The following is an 18,646-nucleotide window of genomic DNA, read 5'->3' on the forward strand; positions in this document are numbered from 1 at the left end:
CTCCTACTCGTCCCTGCACGTCCTTCAATATTACGGTGGTTCGCTCCTAGTCGTCCCGTCCATTCACATTACGGTAGTTCCACTAATCCTAACCCTACTCCCAAATCCATGGCGTCCCAAATCTCCACGATCGGCGGTGAGTACAAGGTTAGAACCATCACCGGCGATGAGTTCGACATCATCTACACTCGTTCTTCCGCGACGGTGAAAGGATGCCTTTCTCGCTTCAGACGCACATTCGAAAACTCAGATGATGAGTGGGTCGCTGGGCTAGATGTTGAGTACACCACAGTCCTGGGACAAGAGAAGGATCTAAAGGATGAAGAGAGGAAGAAGCCCGCCGTGATCCAGGTTTGCGTGCATGACTTATGCTTGGTATACCACATATGCCATGCCGACGTTGAATGCCTGGATTTTAAGGACTTCCTCGAGAGCAACCTAGTCAAATTCGTTACTGTAGACTTTGGGAATGACAAAGAAGTCCTGGGTCGGATAGGCCTCATTGTAGGCAACCCCTTCGACCTCCATAAGAATCGGCTGGTGTCCTCTCGTCAGCCTTCAATGTTGACCCTGGCAGGAGCCATGTTTCATCCTTCGTACGGTAAACTGGAGAAACCTCCATACACGTTTCATCGTTATGCATCGCAGTGGAATGTACTAGATATAGACCACATCCACTACGCTGTAATGGATGGCTACCTTTGTTTCAATATCTGCAAGGGTTGGATGAAGAGCAAGAGCCAAGTGTGCGGTTCAAGCAAAGAAGTATCGGCCCACAGGAAGAGGGACAAGGACGAAGTCGAGGACGTGGATGAGGACTCTGAGTAAGGTGGCAGTGTTGTTGCTCATGGTGGTTCTAATGCAGTGTCTACCGGAATAGTTGCAAAGTTTAATTTCAGGTGTGCTTAATTTAATTTGAGGGGTGTGTTGTGTTGAGCCCCCAGCAGAACTATGTTATGTTTCTTCTCGTTACTTTAACTCTTCTACATACATACTACTAGTATTTCTTACATATCATCTTTTAGTGGGTATAGTACTACCACTCGTTTCTTCACATTATATACGTACAATATATATGGCCAACATCATATAGCCAGCAATTTAGTTGTCAAAGAATTTCAGGGTGCTTAGTTTTGTCAAAGAATTCCAGGATGCTTAGTTTTATTTAAGGGGTGGGTTGTGCTGGTCACCATTATTGTGACTAGCCTTTTTAATAGTACTATATGCATAATTTGGCAACGAGCGCTCTCTATATGTACCACCTTTTTTTAATTTCAAGTTTTGCTCCATGGCGCAATCCATCGATACTATTGCTGTACAAAAGTATACATTTTTTAAAAGGCTAGAGGGCGGGGCAGTCTAGCTTGGTCGGTTTCACGAGAGGCGAGGGCCTTTGTGATTTGACGGCTCATTACTGCTGGAAGGCGGGGCCTTGTGATTTGGCTGCTCGTATAAATGCGCCGACGACCTGAGGAGGAGCAAAGAACCGTGCGGTATACTCAAGTTTTCCACTGGAGTAGTGTAAGGGCATATTTATCCCTAAGTGTTTTGGTGATTGATGACAATGCATTTGCGGACTAATCGTGTGCCTTGAGTTTCTCAGTTGCTTCATCGCTAGGCGCAAGACGGTTCGGTGCCCCTTGAAGACTATTGAAGACTGCGTTTTTCTACGTTTCTTTTTGGTGGATTTGAGTCGTAGGAGAGCCGTACTATTAAGAGGGGGTCCGCATCGGAAAGGTTCGGGTGGAATCATCACGTACATGTTTCCTTCCTTGTCTCCTCCTTTCCCTTGCACTTTGGAGCATTCCCCGTTTATCCTCTATGTGAGTGTCTAGACTACTGTTGCTGAGCATGCGGTAGTACTGCTCCCTGGAGCGGTAGTACCGCAGGCACTTGCGGTAGTACCGTGCCCATGCGCGGTAGTACCGCGGGAGCCCACGGTAGTACCGCTCCTTCGGAGTCGTAGTACTGTGGCTGCCTGGCCAAGTACCGCTACTTCGTGGTAGTAGGCGTGGATGTAATTTTTTACATCCGCGCCCACACGGTAGTACCGCACGTCGAGGGCGGTAGTACCACGGATGCCCATGGTAGTACCGCTCCCCCGGAGCTGTAGTACCGTGGTTCTCTGGCCTAGTGCCATTGCTTCACGGTAGTAGGGGCGGATGTAATTTTTTGCATCCGCACCCACACGGTAGTACCGCGCCTTGTGCATGGTAGTACCGTGACGGATGTTTGCATCGTCTCTTTGACCGCGGAAGTAGGCACGGATGTATTTTTATTCATCCATGTCGTTTCCAGACTAGGACTTACCTGCCTCGCGGTAGTACCGCGCTCGCGGTAGTACTGCTTATGTTATAGTCTCTGCAGCTGGCGCGGTAGTACCGTGGTCACCCACGGTAGTACCGCGTGGCCTTGTGGTAGTACCGCGCTCCTAGAGCGGTAGTACCGCATGTCGCTGGCTGGTCTAAGTGGATAACGGTTGGATGTTGTCCTCCACTGTAAAAGGTGTGTCTCCTACCTCTAGTTGACTACCTCTTCCAACCCTAAACTCCATTATTGCTCCAAGCTCCAATTTCGGCCGATCTCTCTCCCTAACCAATCAAACTTGTTGATTTTCTCGGGATTGGCTGACAAGGCCCCGATCTACACTTCCACCAAGAGATATTCGATTCCCCCCACTAATCCCTAGCGGATCTTGTTACTCTTGGGTGTTTCAGCACCCTGGATGGTTGAGGTCACCTCGGACCCATAGTCCATTGTGGTGAAGCTTCGTGGTGTCGTTGGAAGCCTCCAATTAAGTTGTGGAGATTGCCCCAACCTTGTTTGTAAAGGTTCGTTCGCCGCCTTCAAGGGCACCAATAGTGGAATCACGGCATCTCGCATTGTGTGAGGGCGTGAGGAGATTACGGTGGCCCCAGTGGCTTCTTGGGGAGCATTGTGCCTCCACACCGCTCTAACGGAGACGTACTTCCAAGGTACTTCGGTAACACATCCTCGTCTCCACCGGCTCCACTCTTGGTTATTTTGTGCCTTTACTTTTGCAAGCTTACTTGTGTTGTATCCCTTGCTTGCTTATGTGCTAGTTGTTTTTGCATCATATAGGTTGCTCACATAGTTGCATATCTAGACAACCTTTTTGTTGCAAAGTTTAATTTGATAAAGAAAAGCTTAAAAATTGTTAGTTGCCTATTCAACCCCCCTCTAGTCAACCATATCAATCCTTTCAATTGGTATCAGAGCCTCATCTCTTTATTAAGGACTTTGTCGTTTGAAGAGTATGGTTGACACCAACGACGGTGCGGAGGAGCACTCCGGTGTGAATCCTATCTCGTCTACGGCCGATGGGGGAACCTCGGTCTCACGTGAGGAATTCAATGTGGCTTTAGACACATTGAAAAACTCCATGACGACCAAGGTTGAAAGCATGTTTACTAAATTCCTAGAAGAACTTAAACTATCAACCTCGCCAATGAAAGTGGGTGATCCCACTAACAAGGTGACGGATGCTACCTCCGACAAGGGGGAAGCTAAAAGTGAAAAGGGTCCTTCTACTAGTGGTAGAAATGGCACCGGCATCTATGCCCATGTGGAACCTCCAACTTATGGTGGACCAATTCCCTCTACTCATTTAAATCATGCCGGTCCTCCTCCTAAGATTGAGAAAAATGAGGATTTTGATTCTTGGGTGTATCGCTTCAAGCGTCATTTAAAGCATGTGAATAATAATCTTTGGAGAATCATTGAAGAAGGTTTCTATCCACATGACCCAAGCAACTTCACCCCTCGAGAGGCCGTGGATAATCAATTCAATGAGAATGCTCTCTTCATCATCCAAGAATCAATTCTCCTCGAAGATCTCCCTCATCTTCGACCCTACGCCGTGGCCAAAGATGCGTGGCATTGCGTTGTGTCTCTATCGGGGAAGTGTGAGCATTCAACGCTCCAATTATGAAGTGGTGCAAGATGAAGCCGATGAGTTTGCTATGAAGGAAGATGAAGAACCTCGTGAGCTCTTTCGGAGAGTAACCAAGCTTGCGGTCTCACTCCAAGATCATGGGAGCAAGGAAACGGATGACAATTGGATCAAATGCAAGTTCCTCAAGGCCATGATGCCCTACAACAAGGCCATGTCCTCCGTCATTCGCCAAAGACCGGACTTCCACTCCATGACCTCAAGTGAAGTGTTGGATGAGTTCGTTGCCATGAGCATCTTGGACAAGACTGCCGATAACGCGGTGCTCCGGTCTCAAAGAGCAAAGAAGCCCAACCTTGCCTTGAAGGCCAAGGTTATTGTGTAAGAAGAGGAAGAAGAGGAAGATGAGGAGAGCAATCCCGAAGATACAAAATATGATTAGCACGAGCACATGGCTCTTGCTTCAAGGCAATTTTAGAGCAAGAAGAACTCAAGACCCAACTTCAACAAGAACAACTCAAGTGGCATCAAGGGCAAGCAACGAGTTAGAACTTGTTACAGTTGTGGCAATGTGAGCCATTTCATTGCGGGCTGTCCTTACGAGAAGCGGGAAGACAATGGTGGCAAGCTCATCCGGAATGACAAAGCCAAGTATTTCCCCAACAAGAACAACTTCACCAATAAGACTCCTACTCGAGGGTTGGTGGTTCAAGAGGAATACCGTGAGGATGACGATGATGATGAAGATAGTGAAGCAATGGCCATGGAATCCGTTGCCATTGCCACAACTCCCCGGATGTCTCTCTTTGATTCACCCAACGAGAACATCATCGCCAAGTGCCTCATGGCTAAAGCCACCAACAAGGTAACCCCCAATATCAAAACCACCATCATTCCTAATCCTTTGTTGATGGATAGCATTGATGATAGTGATGGGTCTAATGAGGAAGTAAATGAATTTGCGTCTTTTATGAGTAAGCTCAAGGGCAAATCCAAGAAGCATTTTGTTGCTCTCTTGGAACAACTTGGTGAAGCCAATGACATGATCGAGGCTCACGAAGAAACCATCTCTAAGATGGAAGGTCATAGTCGTGACTATGCCGATGAGATATCGGATCTCTCTAATGCTCTTGAGGAAGAGCGTGGGCATCGTTTGGCTCTTGAGGAGTCACAAAACGATGACCATGCCAAATTAAAGAAAGATCTTGATCATGCTCTTGTTGTGTCTCGTGTGCTAACTTCCGAGAAGGCTAAACTTGGGGTTGATCATGCTAGACTGAAGGAGGAGTTTGATGTACTTGACAAGGCCCACAAGGTCTTGAAGGGTGCTCATGCAAACCTCAAGGAGTCTCATGCTCAACTCCAAGTTAAGCTAATTAAGGAAAAGGCCACATTTCCTCACATGGTCTTAATTGATAATGCAAATGCTACTAACCCGTGTTGTGAGCATGTGCATCTTGTGGAGGAGAATGCCAAGTTGAAGAAACAACTCGAGAAAGGCCTTGTGTCAGGCATACAAGGTAAGAAGAACCTAAATGACCTTTTGAGCAATCAAAAGGAAGTTGTGGCCAAGGAGGGAGTTGGGTTCTCACCCAAGTCCAAGAACAAGAAGAATAACGAGAAGAAGAATGACAAGACCAAACGACCTCCCCTGCTTAAGAAAACTTTTGTGAAGGAGGGAGAGGGTGCTCCTAAGGAGAAGAAGAACAATGCAAAGAGTGGTGATGCCAAAGCCATCTCTCCCAACAAAGCTGGTGACTTTAACCCTTCTTATGTGTTGTGCCATCCTAGTGATGGGAATGTTTATGCTCGATTTGTTGGTTCTTTTTATGAGTACATTGAATGGTCTATTTGGGTTCCTAAGACCCTTGTTACTAACATCAAAGGACCTATTACTAAATGGGTACCTAAAACCAAGCATTGATCTCTTGTAGGTGTTTGCTTCCGGTGGGGGATCATGGTTGCTCGATAGTGGAGCAACAAATCATATGACCGGGAGCAAGGACTTGGTGGTGGACGTGCAAAAGATCCCATCTATGCCCACCAATGTCGAGTGGGGTGATGCCTCACATTCTAAGGTATTGGGTCTTGGCAAGGTTGTCATTTCTCATGATCTAACGATCGAGAAAGTCATGCTTGTTGAGTCCCTTGCATACAATTTACTTTCCGTTCGTCAACTTGCACTCATGGGCTTTGCCACCCTCTTTGATGTTGATACCGTGGCCCTCTTGTGAGCAAGACTCTTAAAGTAGCCTTTGTTGGGCATGTCGAGAATGGTCTCTATGTGATTAACTTTTCGGAGCGACCCACTAAGACCGCGACATGCCTAATGGCTAAAGTTGATGTGGGATGGCTTTGGCATCACCGTTTAGCCCACGTCAATATGAGATCTTTGCAAAGTCTTCTCAAGGGGGACCATGTCCGTGGACTAACAAATGTTAGTTTTTCCAAAGATCGTGCTTGCAGTGCTTATATCAAAGGAAAGCTTCATGAGACAGCTCACCCACCCACGACTATCATCTACTCAAAGAGACCCTTGGAGCTCCTTCACATGGACCTCTTTGGGCCTCCATCCTTTGATAGTCTTGGGGGAAGAAAGTATTGCTTGGTGATTGTGGATGATTATTCAAGATACACTTGGGTATATTTCTTCAAGAGGAAGAGTGAAACCCAACAAATCGTCATCGACTTTGCAAATGAAGCTCAACGACAACATGATGCAAAGATCTTGACAATAAGAAGTGACAACGGCACCGAGTTCAAGAAGTACACCTTGGATGAGTTCCTAGCATCAATATTCAACTCCATACACCCCTCAAAAAAATGGTGTTGCGGAGAGGAAGAACTGAACCTTGATGGATGCGGCAAGGACCATGATGGCGGAGTTCAAGTCTCCATACAACTTTTGGGCCGAAGCCATCAACACCGCGTGTCATGCATCAAATCGGCTCTATCTCCGCAAAGGCTTGAACAAGACTCCTTATGAAATCCTCACCGGTAACAAGCCCAATCTCAAGTACTTCCGGGTGTTCGGGTGTAAGTGTTTCATTCTCAAAAAGGATGTTCGTTTGTCTAAATTTGAGGCTAGAGCTTATGAGGGCACATTTGTTGGTTATGCTAGAAACTCTAATGCTTACCGTGTTATCAACAAGTCCACCGGACTCATTGAGGAGACGTGTAACGTGGAGTTTGACGAAAATAACGGCTCCCAAGTGGAGCAAAGTGGTACTTGTGATGTAGGTGATGAAATTCCTCCCCAAGCCATAAGAAGAATGGGTATTGGTCATATTCTACCCATTGAGGAACCCCTTGTGGCCGAAGGATAAGGACAATGCTCCACTCAAGTGGAGCCATCACCTCCCCAAGACACACACGCTACCGAACAACAAAGTGAAGGCCCTCAACCTCATGAACAAGACCAAAGGCAAGATCAAACTCAAGATGGTAGTGATCCACCAAATGATGCCCAAGGTCAAGTTCTCCCCCTCGAGCAAGTTCAAGATCAAGAGCAAGCTCAAGATCTCGAACAAGCTCAAGACAGCGCTCAAGATAATCAAGTTGATCCTCCTCCTTCCACATCCGAGGAGGAATTAGAGCATCATGCCGCAAGATTGCTTCCAAGCTCACCACCAAAGGCCATCTTATGGAGAATGTGGTTGGAAGCCTAAGAAAGGGGGTAAGCACTCATAGACAATTATCAAACTATTGTGAACATCACGCGTTTGTCTCTTGTATTGAACCCCAAAAGGTCTATGAGGCGCTCAAAGATTCAGATTGGCTCAATGCCATGCATGAAGAACTCAACAACTTCGAGTACAACAAGGTGTGGAGATTGGTGCCACGGCCGTGGGGGAACCATAATGTTATTGGAACCAAGTGGATTTTCAAGAACAAGCAAGACGCTCATGGGAACATCATTCGCAACAAGGCAATATTGGTAGCACAAGGTTACTCCCAAGTCGAGGGTATCGACCACGGTGAAACCTTCGCTCCTGTTGCTCGCCTTGAATCCATTCGTTTGTTGATTCCTTATGCTTCCCATCACAACTTTAAGTTACAACAAATGGATGTGAAAAGTGTTTTTCTTAATGGTCCTATTAATGAGTTTGTTTATGTCAAGCAACCCCTTGGGTTCGAGGATCCTTACTTCCCGGATCATGTGTATCAACTCGATAAGGCAGTCTATGGCCTTAAACAAGCCCCACGTGCGTGGTATGACCACCTTACCGAGTTGTTACAAGATCGTGGATTTGAAGTTGGGCAAATCGATCCCACTCTTTTTACTAAGAAGGTCAAAGGGGAGTTGTTTGTGTGCCAACTATATGTTGATGACATTATCTTTGGTTCCCCTAACAAAGCTTTCAATGAAGAATTTTCCGCTCTCATGACCTCTAAGTTCAAGATGTCTTCAATGGGAGAGTTGAAGTTCTTCCTTGGTTTTGATATCAAACAAAGAAGAGAAGGTACCTTCATCAACCAAGCCAAATACACTCAAGACATGCTTAAGAGATTCAAGCTAAGTGATGTCAAGCCGGCCTCTACTCCAATGCCCACCAAGTGCCAACTTGACATTGATCCCAATGGTAAAGCGGTGGATCAAAAGATATATCGCTCTATGATTGGATCCTCACTTTACCTTTGTGCATCTAGACCGGATATCATATTGAGTGTGGGAATGTGTGCACGGTTTCAAGCCGCACCAAAGCAAAGCCACTATGTGGCGGTCAAGCGAATCTTTCGATATTTGGCTCATACCCCAAACTTTGGCCTATGGTACCCAAGAGGAGCTAACTTTAAGCTCGAAGGATTTACGGATTCCGATTGGGCGGGAGACAAGGTGGATAGGAAGTCCACTTCTAGAGGGTGCCAATTTCTTGGTTTCTCTTTGGTGAGTTGGTCTTCCAAGAAGCAAAGTTGTGTGTATCTCTCGTCCAGCGAAGCGGAATATGTGGCGACCGGTAGTTGTTGTGCACAACTCTTATGGATGAGGCAAACTTTAAAGGAATACGGTGTCATTTGTGACAAAGTGCCTCTTTGGTGTGACAATGAAAGTGCCATCAAGATTTCTCTCAACCCGGTGCAACATTTCAAGACAAAGCATATTGAGATTCGGTATCACTTCATCCGGGATCACATTAGGCAAGGGGAGATCGAGCTCAAGTATGTCAACACTCATGATAACCTTGCAGATATTTTCACGAAGACCTTGGATGAACCAAGATTTCGCGAGTTAAGGCATGAGCTGAATATCATTGATTCGAGCAATGTGACTTGAGCACGTGCACACCCCACCTCACTCAACTTGTTGTCTAGTTTAGGTGTAGGCATGGACATAGGGGGAGTGTTGTTCTCTCAATGAACTCTCCCTCCCCCCATTATGCATAAATCGATCAACTCTTTCACATTAGCCATTTTTGATGGTACTTGTGCTTCAAAGACGAGTTTCGGTCATGGGCCCAAGGATAATTCTTCGCGGTGCCATACCAACTAACTCAAACATAGGTGGCTCTGGCCACCGCCCTCTCTTTTTGAGAGGCTGTGTCGCGTGGTTGCTCCTTGTTGTCTTTCTGCCTTTGGGTTGTGCGTGTTCTCGCGGTGTCTCTTGTGCTAAAAGTTTCTTTGCAAAGACCTATTTTGTGTCGAAACCTGCTTTTTCTTGAGCTCACGGTACTACCGCAGCATGCTACGATACTACCGCGTGTGGAGAGCTTGGTACTACCGCCCCCATGCGGCAGTAATTTTTTACTACCGCCTGGGAGAGTGGTACTACCGCTTCGGTGCGGTACTTCCGCCCAAGCGGTACTACCGCGATGATGTGCGGTACTACCGCGCCACCGTAGACGCATGGGGATAAGGACGGAGAGGGGGAGTTCTAACTCCCCCGTACCCATTCGTCAGTTTCCCACTTCGTCTCTCTCTCTCCCTTGCTCAAGAACAGGGCCGGCGTCCTTCGCCGGATCTCCGCCTCCGGTTGCTCTCCTGCGATTCCGTCCGGTGGGATCGTTCCCCACCACGTGCTCTTGCCATGGACCAAGGTCTTTCCCCAAGTCCCTCTCGTTTTTGTTGTTCTCTTTGCCTCTAGGTTTGTGGGGAAGACTTGTGTGTTCTTGAGATTTTAGGCTAAATCTATGCAAAAGTAGGTTGTAGGAGAGTAGTATTGCGTAGGGATTATACTTGTCTTTTTGTCCTGTGCTAGATTTGATAAACCGTAGTACCGCCGCGGTTTCGCGGTTCTTCTCAGATTCAAACCTTGGTTTGGATCTGACGCGGTGCGGTACTACCGCGCCACCTGTGCGGTACTACCGCCCGTCAGGCACGGTACTACCGCACTCGCTGCGGGACTAAAATTTTACTACCGCTCCCACCCCGGTACTACCGTGACCTCGCACGATACTATCGTGACTTGGAGTGGTACTAAAATTTTAGTACCGCCGTATCCAACAGTACTACCGTGGATCCCATCTATCTCATGGCAACTTTCACTTATACTTTCTATGGGTTTCTTGTGCTTTGCCATGGTCTTTGCGTTGATCCTTTTTGCTTGTCGTGGGTGTTTTGCGTTTTGTGTCTCAGGTGGTGGCTCTCGCCGTTCCAATCCCAGTCGTGACACTAGCTCCAAGCGTCCGCGCAATCCAGGTGAAGCACCAGAGGGCTCCACTACCCCCAAGCGCCATGTCAAGACATCCGCTAGTAAGCACAAGGAACCCAATAAGGGCATGGACGAGATACCCCAATCTAAGTTTGTCCGTCTCAGGAAGCTCTACCTGTATGTGAATCCTCGTGCTACTGTCAGAGGTTGTGAACTGTTTTGGAACAAGCAACAGACACTCACTTATCTGGATGTCATCAAGAACAAGCAAAATACCTACGTAGATATCAAATGGATAGAAATGCATCACCTAAGGAAGGACAAGTTCCGTCAGTACTTTGGAGAAGCTCTGGATTTGGTGGAGTAGTTTGGTATTGAACATGTGATCTCTTTTCACCTTGACTATGACCCTGAGCTTGTCTGTCAGTTCTTTGCCTTAGTATACTTTCACCCTGATGAGGAGCGGAGGATGACCTGGATGACCAATGGACGTAAGTTGACTGCTACCTGGAAGGAGTTCATGGATCTGCTCCAGGTTCCCGATGACGGGCTCGACACTCCCGTGGGTGTTCTCCCCCATGCTAATTCTGAGTCTGCTAACAAGGACAAGCTTCAGCCATTCTATGTTGAGAAGGTGCTCCCCAATGGCAAGTCAGCGTGGGTGCTCAACTCTTTTCTGGATATCATGTATCGCATCTTCCGCAACTCTTTGTTCCCTCGCATTCATGACAAGGAAAAGGTTCATGCCTATATGGTGGATATGATGCTCCTATGTGAGGAGGCTCATGTGTCTCAGACTCAGCCACTTGATGTCTCACACATCACGTGGTGTGAGCTTCGGTTTGCGGTGTTCAACCGCAAGGTGCCTATCTATGGACCATATATGTTTCTGCTGATCTCAAAGACTTGGGAGAAGATGTTCCCTGGTGATGAGTTCCTTGCTCCAGACTGGATTTGACATGATCCCATCTGTCTCCGGGTCAAGCCCAACTGGGCCAACACTACTGCTCGTGCTGAGGCATCTGCTGCTAGGGAGACTGTTGATGAGGAGGAGGCTGGCGTCGAGGATATTGCTGAGGACCGTGCTGCTAGGTCTTCCCATAGTTCCTCTATGCCCTCATGGGCCAAGAAGCTGAAGGATAAGATGAAGACTCTTTTCTGCATGCAAGCTAAGGGGCAGTATAGGACTCACGTGGCTTCCAAGGAGAGTCATCGCCGCGACAAGAAGATTCTGAAGCTGTATGGAGAGGACGTGTCTGGTGGGTCTGAGGATCACATTACTCTAGAGGCTGAGTGGATGGAGAAACAAGGCTACAAGTAGACTGATTCTGAGGAGGACGTCGAGGAGACCATTCCTGCCGTCGGGTCTGACGAGGATCGTTGGGATGATTTCGCTGCTTGAGCCACCACTTGTGTGTAGGTGTCCTCTCTGCCTTTTTGGCGTCTCGATGCCAAAGGGGGAGAGAGTGTAGGGATTTGCGAGTCATGTGTCGTGTTTTGTGTGTTTGCGTGTCTCGTTTGAACATGCGTGTGTCGTTTAAACCTCGTTTCGGTTGCTTTGGTTTAGTTTGTCCCTCATATGGTGTAAGACATATGCACTCTATCTATCTTAGTGAGCTAGTGTTATATTGTGCTACCTATGTTTATGCACTTACTTAGATTGTTAGTCTTACATGCCTTGTCTCTAAAATATAGGGGGGGTGTTGATCCTAGCTTGTGTGTGGTGCAGTCCAAAGCATCCATCTAGATTGTGCACATCTAGGAGGAGCCCGTCTACATTTTAGAGAGGAGGGGTTTGCCTATGCTCATTAATATTTCCCCTTGTGCAAATCCCGTAATGTCATCAATCCACCAAAAAGGGGGAGATTGTAAGGGCATATTTATCCCTAAGTGTTTTGGTGACTGATGACAATGCTTTTGCGGACTAATTGTGTGCCTTGAGTTTCTCAGTTGCTTCATCGCTAGGCGCAGACGGTTCGGTGCCCCTCGAAGACTATTGAAGACGGCGTTTTTCTACGTTTCTTTTAGGTGGATTTGAGTCATAGGAGAGCCGTACTATTAAGAGGGGGTCCGCGTCGGAAAGGTTCGGGTGGAATCATTACGTACACGTTTCCTTCCTTGTCTCCTCCTTTACCTTGCACTTTGGAGCATTCCCCGTCTATCCTCTATGTGAGTGTATGGACTACTGTTGCTGAGCTTGCGGTAGTACTGCTCCCTGGAGCGGTAGTACCGCAGGTACTTGTGGTAGTACCGTGCCCATGTGCGGTAGTACCACGGGAGCCCACGGTAGTACCGCTCCTTCGGAGTCGTAGTACCGTGGCTCCCTGGCCAAGTACCGCTGCTTCACGGTAGTAGGCGCGGATGTAATTTTTTACATCCGCGCCCACATGGTAGTACCGCACGTCGAGGGCGGTAGTACCGTGGATGCCCAGGGTAGTACCGCTCCCCCCGAGCTGTAGTACCGTGGTTCTCTGGCCTAGTGCCGTTGCTTCACGGTAGTAGGGGCGGATGTAAATTTTTACACCCGCACCCACACGGTAGTACCGCACCTTGTGCACGGTAGTACCGTGACGGATGTTTGCATCGTCTCTTTGACCGTGGAAGTAGGCACGGATGTATTTTTATTCATCCGTGCCGTTTCCAGACTAGGACTTACCTGCCTCGCGGTAGTATCGCAGGTGGGAGCGGTAGTACCGCGATTGCGGTAGTACTACTTATGTTATAGTTTCTGCAGCTGTCGCGGTAGTACCGTGGTCACCCACGGTAGTACCGCGTGGCCTTGCGGTAGTACCGTGCTCCTGGAGCGGTAGTACCTCATGTCGCAGGCTGGTCTAAGTGGATAACGGTTGGATGTTGTCCTCCACTGTAAAAGGTGTGTCTCCTACCTCTAGTTGAGTACCTCTTCCAACCCTAAACTCCATTATTGCTCCAAGCTCCATTTTCGGCCGATCTCTCTCCCTAGCCGATCAAACTTGTTGATTTGCTCGGGATTGGGTGACAAGGCCCCGATCTACATTTTCACCAAGGGATATTCGATTCCCCCCACTAATCCCTAGTGGATCTTGTTACTCTTGGGTGTTTGAGCACCCTGGACGGTTGAGGTCACCTCGGAGCCATAGTCCATTGTGGTGAAGCTTCGTGGTGTCATTGGGAGCCTCCAATTAAGTTGTGGAGATTGCCCCAACCTTATTTGTAAAGGTTCGATCATCGCCTTCAAGGGCACCAATAGTGGAATCACGGCATCTCGCATTGTGTGAGGGCATGAGGAGATTACGGTGTCCCTAGTGGCTTCTTGGGGAGCATTGTGCCTCCACACCGCTCTAACGGAGACGTACTTCCCTTTAAAAGGAAGGAACTTCGGTAACACATCCTCGTCTCCACCGGCTCCACTCTTGGTTATTTTGTGCCTTAATTTTGCAAGCTTACTTGTGTTGTATCCCTTGCTTGCTTATGTGCTAGTTGTTTTTGCATCATATAGGTTGCTCACATAGTTGCATATCTAGACAACCTTTTTGTTGCAAAGTTTAATTTGATAAAGAAAAGCTTAAAAATTATTAGTTGCCTATTCACCCCCCCTCTAGTCAACCATATCGATCCTTTCAAGTAGTACTGCGACGGAAGAGCACGAAACACGGCAGCCCAGTGCCATATGGCGATAAAAATGATCTAATTTGCTAGTCATCTCATTGTTAGCATTGTTCTATTCATTCCCTCAAAAAAAGCATTGTTCTCTTCATGCCTCGCAGAGAACGTGACACGTGCGGTGAAACACCCGAAGCAAAAGATGAAACACAGGAGCAAAAGAAGAAGGAAGATTATCACCCCAAATGATCTAATTCGCCGCGGAGTCGTAACTGCTTCTTCATCGCCTCCACGACCTCCATCTCCTTGCGCGTCTCCTCTGCCATCTTCTTCATTCTGTCCATGACGCGGGATTTCTCGACGCGAGCCTTCATCATCTGTTCCATGGCCGCATTACGTACCTTGACAGCAGCCGGGTGCTCGATGCGGAGCTTCGCCAACTCCTCCTTCTGTTCCATGACGAGGGCCTGCAACATCTTCATCGAGGAACTACTATTCTCATGCAACTTCTTCCAGCCGGCGATCTTCTCCTTCAATAGGTTGATCTCATGGCAGAGCTTCGCCTTGTCCTCCTGAAGTCGCAGGATTTCTCCGGTCGCCTTCTTCTCCAAGGCAATGCTCTTCTTCAGCAGCATCACCAACCCGGCGGTCAACTCCCCCTGCTTATTGAGCTCAGCGAGCATGTCGTCGAGGCTCTCCTTCAGCAACTCCAACAAGCCTTGGATGAACTCCTTCTGCTTATTGAGCTGATCGGGCATGCCATCGAGGGATAACGACTCCAGCTCGCCGGCTTGGCATGTTCGCCTCCGCGGCTAGGGCGCTCCTGGGAGCCATCGCCTGCCCGTGAGAGATCTTTCGAGGTCTCTGCGTGGTGGCGATCCCTCTCTTTTTTTCCGCAGCCTTGGTTATCGCTCACTTGTTATGAGTAGTTCTCGACCTAGAGCTCTGCTCACCGGCCATGGCAACTACGGACGAAGAAGAAGCACTTACTAGGAGGGAAAAGGTAGAGTAATTTTCGGTTAGGTAGTTCCCCTTTTTATAACCTGAGTACTAGCACTAGTACTAATACGTGCATAGTGGGAACACGTTCAGGTTTGGTACGTACTAGTAGGTGTGAGCAGGCTTTCGAATGTGATGGGAACAAGGTAAATATTAATTGATGGTTTTGGTTTCGAGGCCCGAAACGGCTCCCGATTAGTTTAGCGGAACATAAATTTCAAGTACTACACTACTCAAATGCGTAAATACTTCCTCCGTTCCTAAATATAAGTCTTTGTAGAGATCCACTAGGTGGACTACATATGGAGCAAAATAAATGAATCTAGACTTAAATGCATCTATATACATCCGTATGCGGTTTATAGTGAAATCTCTACAAAGACTTACATTTAGGAACGGAGGGAGTATTATGTTACTGTCAAAAATTGGCACAAAATACGAAGGAGACCAATGGAAGTACTACTAGCAACCCACGATTTAACTACTCGCATGCGCGCAGTGGAGTAATAATGTCTTTCTTCCGCCCTCACGTCCACTCAATTTGCATGCGATGTATTAATTGACCATCAATGAAGTGAACGAATTTACACGCGTCAAATTATCACATGGGGTGGATCTTGGTACAAAATTGCGTCCGCTCGTGTACCCGCATGTGCGTGTGTGGGAATGAGTGCGTGCGTGGCGTGCGTGCACATCTTCGCTTCGTGCATGTACCGCTAGTCTGGCTCAGGGAGGACGAGTACATTCTTCTGGAACTAGCAGCACGTCACTGTGATCAATCCACGCAAGGAGGTCGCGACAACGCCTCCACATGTGCCACATGGCTTCATGAACTGTTAGAGAGACACTATGTAGCGTGCCATTGGTATTCTAATTTACGTGTTTTGCGCATACTCGAAGTACTAGTAAGGTACACGTGCATTGCACGCATCAGATTTTGCAACCAAATTATGAATAAATAACACACTATAGCATGTAAGCTCCGAGTTATATATGCCTGATGTAGCCCTTCGTTTAATTCTTATAGTTCATCTCATTCAAAATCAATTAGTTTTTATAAAAAAGCTAAGAATGCGGGAATAGGAAAAACATGGGATTATAGTGGAATGTTGTCTTGAATCCTACAGGATTGTACGAGTGTTTGATTGTGCATAGAAAAAACGCAGAATTCTTTCAAAGAGGTTTGAGTGGACGGGATATTTCCTATGAAATCTAGTGCAAATGAATCATATGGAAAATTTCCTATGGTTTACAATCCTACAAATCAAACAACCAAGATAGGAAAAATTCCTAATGATTAGAATCCTCCAAAATTCCTTTGAGAATCCTTTGAATCAAAGAAGCCCTTAATCTATTTTATGATTCATGGAATTGTGCATTGTAAAGCATAAAGTAAAAACAAATAATGGCAATTCAACTAGAAAAAAAGTTTGGGCAGTTATGATATGGAAGATTCTAGAACAAAAGAGAACCACTGTTGTTTTGAGGTTTGTGCATTATGCTTAAGTTCAACCATGGAGTCTGCTAGATTGTACATGTGGAAAAATCCGGTGGGGGCTAGAAGATGGTGCGAGGGGCCGAGTGGAGGGAGACTATGAAGGAATGCACAAGTGTGAGATCGATATTTAAATAGAGGGGGCGAGAACGTGCGCTGTTGCACGCAGTGGCGGAGCCATGAAAAATAAATGAGCTAGGGGGCCAAGCATTGCTAATCCTTTACAAGGAGGGTCAATTCATGAAGTTAAACCATTTTTAGTAGAAATTGTCTAATGCTCACATCATATTAGCCTTGATATATAGTGATGTTAGGGGGGCAGGGCCCTTACTGCCCCCTGTCTTCGCCATTGTGCACGCGTCTGAGAGATGAAGTGGAAGGCATGGATGATAAGGGGACGTTGGATATATAATTAATGTGGGTGTGTTAGCTATATATGTTAATCCTATATAGAGAGGTATAGATTGATCGATGTGGACGTGGGAAAGATGGTGAGACCTCACTGGATATATTGATTGATCGGTTTGTGTGGAAAACTATGAAAGACCTAGCTATATACACACATACATAGAGGAACACCGATCGTTGCGCATGCATGCGTGAGAGATAAAGAATGCCCGATATAATGGAGAGGGGGATGTATGTGGGTGTGTGCCTTCATGGGAGACCGACCTGAAGAAAAAGATTGCATGTGTGCGATGGATAATGTCGACTGGTAGTGTGTGTGCATGCATGCACGAGAGAAAGTTAGTGGGACAATTATAAAGAGAAGACGACTGTGTGGGTGTAAAAGTCTAGGTGAGTTCATAATCAATGTAAAGTTGAATTCAAATATTTGAATAAGAGATCCTGATGTTTGAAACCCATGCATGCATGAAATAATGGAGATCTGCACGGTGTGGTTTGGAAATGAGCATGTTGTAATGTATACACATTGAACAAGGTCAGACTGATTTGAATTTGAGATACCGATGGCAGACATCATTTGGCCACGTCGCATCCGTGCATGGACACACTATTCTATATTATATTTTTTTATTGTGTGCGGGTAACTTTAACTTTGAAAGATGGTCGTTGGATGAGGCGAATCCGATGGTCCAAAGATGGCAAATTTGAGCACTACTGGCCGTTGGATATCATCTAGATTCCAGCAGATTTCGCCACGTGTATAATCTAGAAGACTCCATGGTTGAACTTAAGCATAATGCACAAACATCAAAACACAAGAACTTCTTATTTGTTCTAGAATCTTCTGTATCAGAATTGCCCAAATATGTTTCTACATGATTTGCCATTATTTGTTTTTACTTTATGTCTTACAACACACAATTCCATGAATCTTAAAATAGATTAGCTTTCTTATAAAAACTAGATGATTTTGAATGAAATGAACTATAAGAATTAAACGAACATCTACATCATGCATATATGACTCAAAGCTTACATGCTATAATGTGGTATTTATTCATAATTTGGTTGCCAAATCTCATGCGTGTAATGCACATGTACCTTACTCTAGTCTAAATGGTGTTTGTGTGTGTGTTGTGCGTATTGAGGTGCAAATTGTCTTTTTTTTTGGGTACACGTTAAGCTTGTTCTTCCGAAATTTCAAGCCGCGCCTTGCTATGCCGAAAATTCAAGCTAGTGTCTCTGTCTATCGTGCTGTGAAACTCCCACCTCTTCAACCCATGCCTTGTTAGCCCGAAATATTTAAGATATATCTTTGTCTCGTCGTGCTCTGACAACTCCCTCCATCTCAACCCGCGCCTTGCTATTCCGAAATTACAACGCGCATGAAAACTCCCACCTCCTGTGAAATCCCGACACGCGAAATGCCCGTGGTACCCCCGAACCGAAAAAAGCGCCTCAAATCGGTGGGGGTACTTTTGTAACTTACCCCACATTTCGGACAAGCGCGTCCCTAAGCCATGGTTCCCCACTGCCATCCCATCCGCCCACCCATTCGTACACCGAGGCCGCGAAAACCCGCGACGAAGCCCCACACCCTGCTCCATCCGTCACCCAGCCGGAGCCTCTTCCCCGACGACATCGTCCACAGCAACACCTT

This window comes from Triticum dicoccoides, chromosome 4B, assembly GCF_002162155.2.
Source record: "Triticum dicoccoides isolate Atlit2015 ecotype Zavitan chromosome 4B, WEW_v2.0, whole genome shotgun sequence".
Taxonomy (NCBI): Eukaryota; Viridiplantae; Streptophyta; class Magnoliopsida; order Poales; family Poaceae; genus Triticum; species Triticum dicoccoides.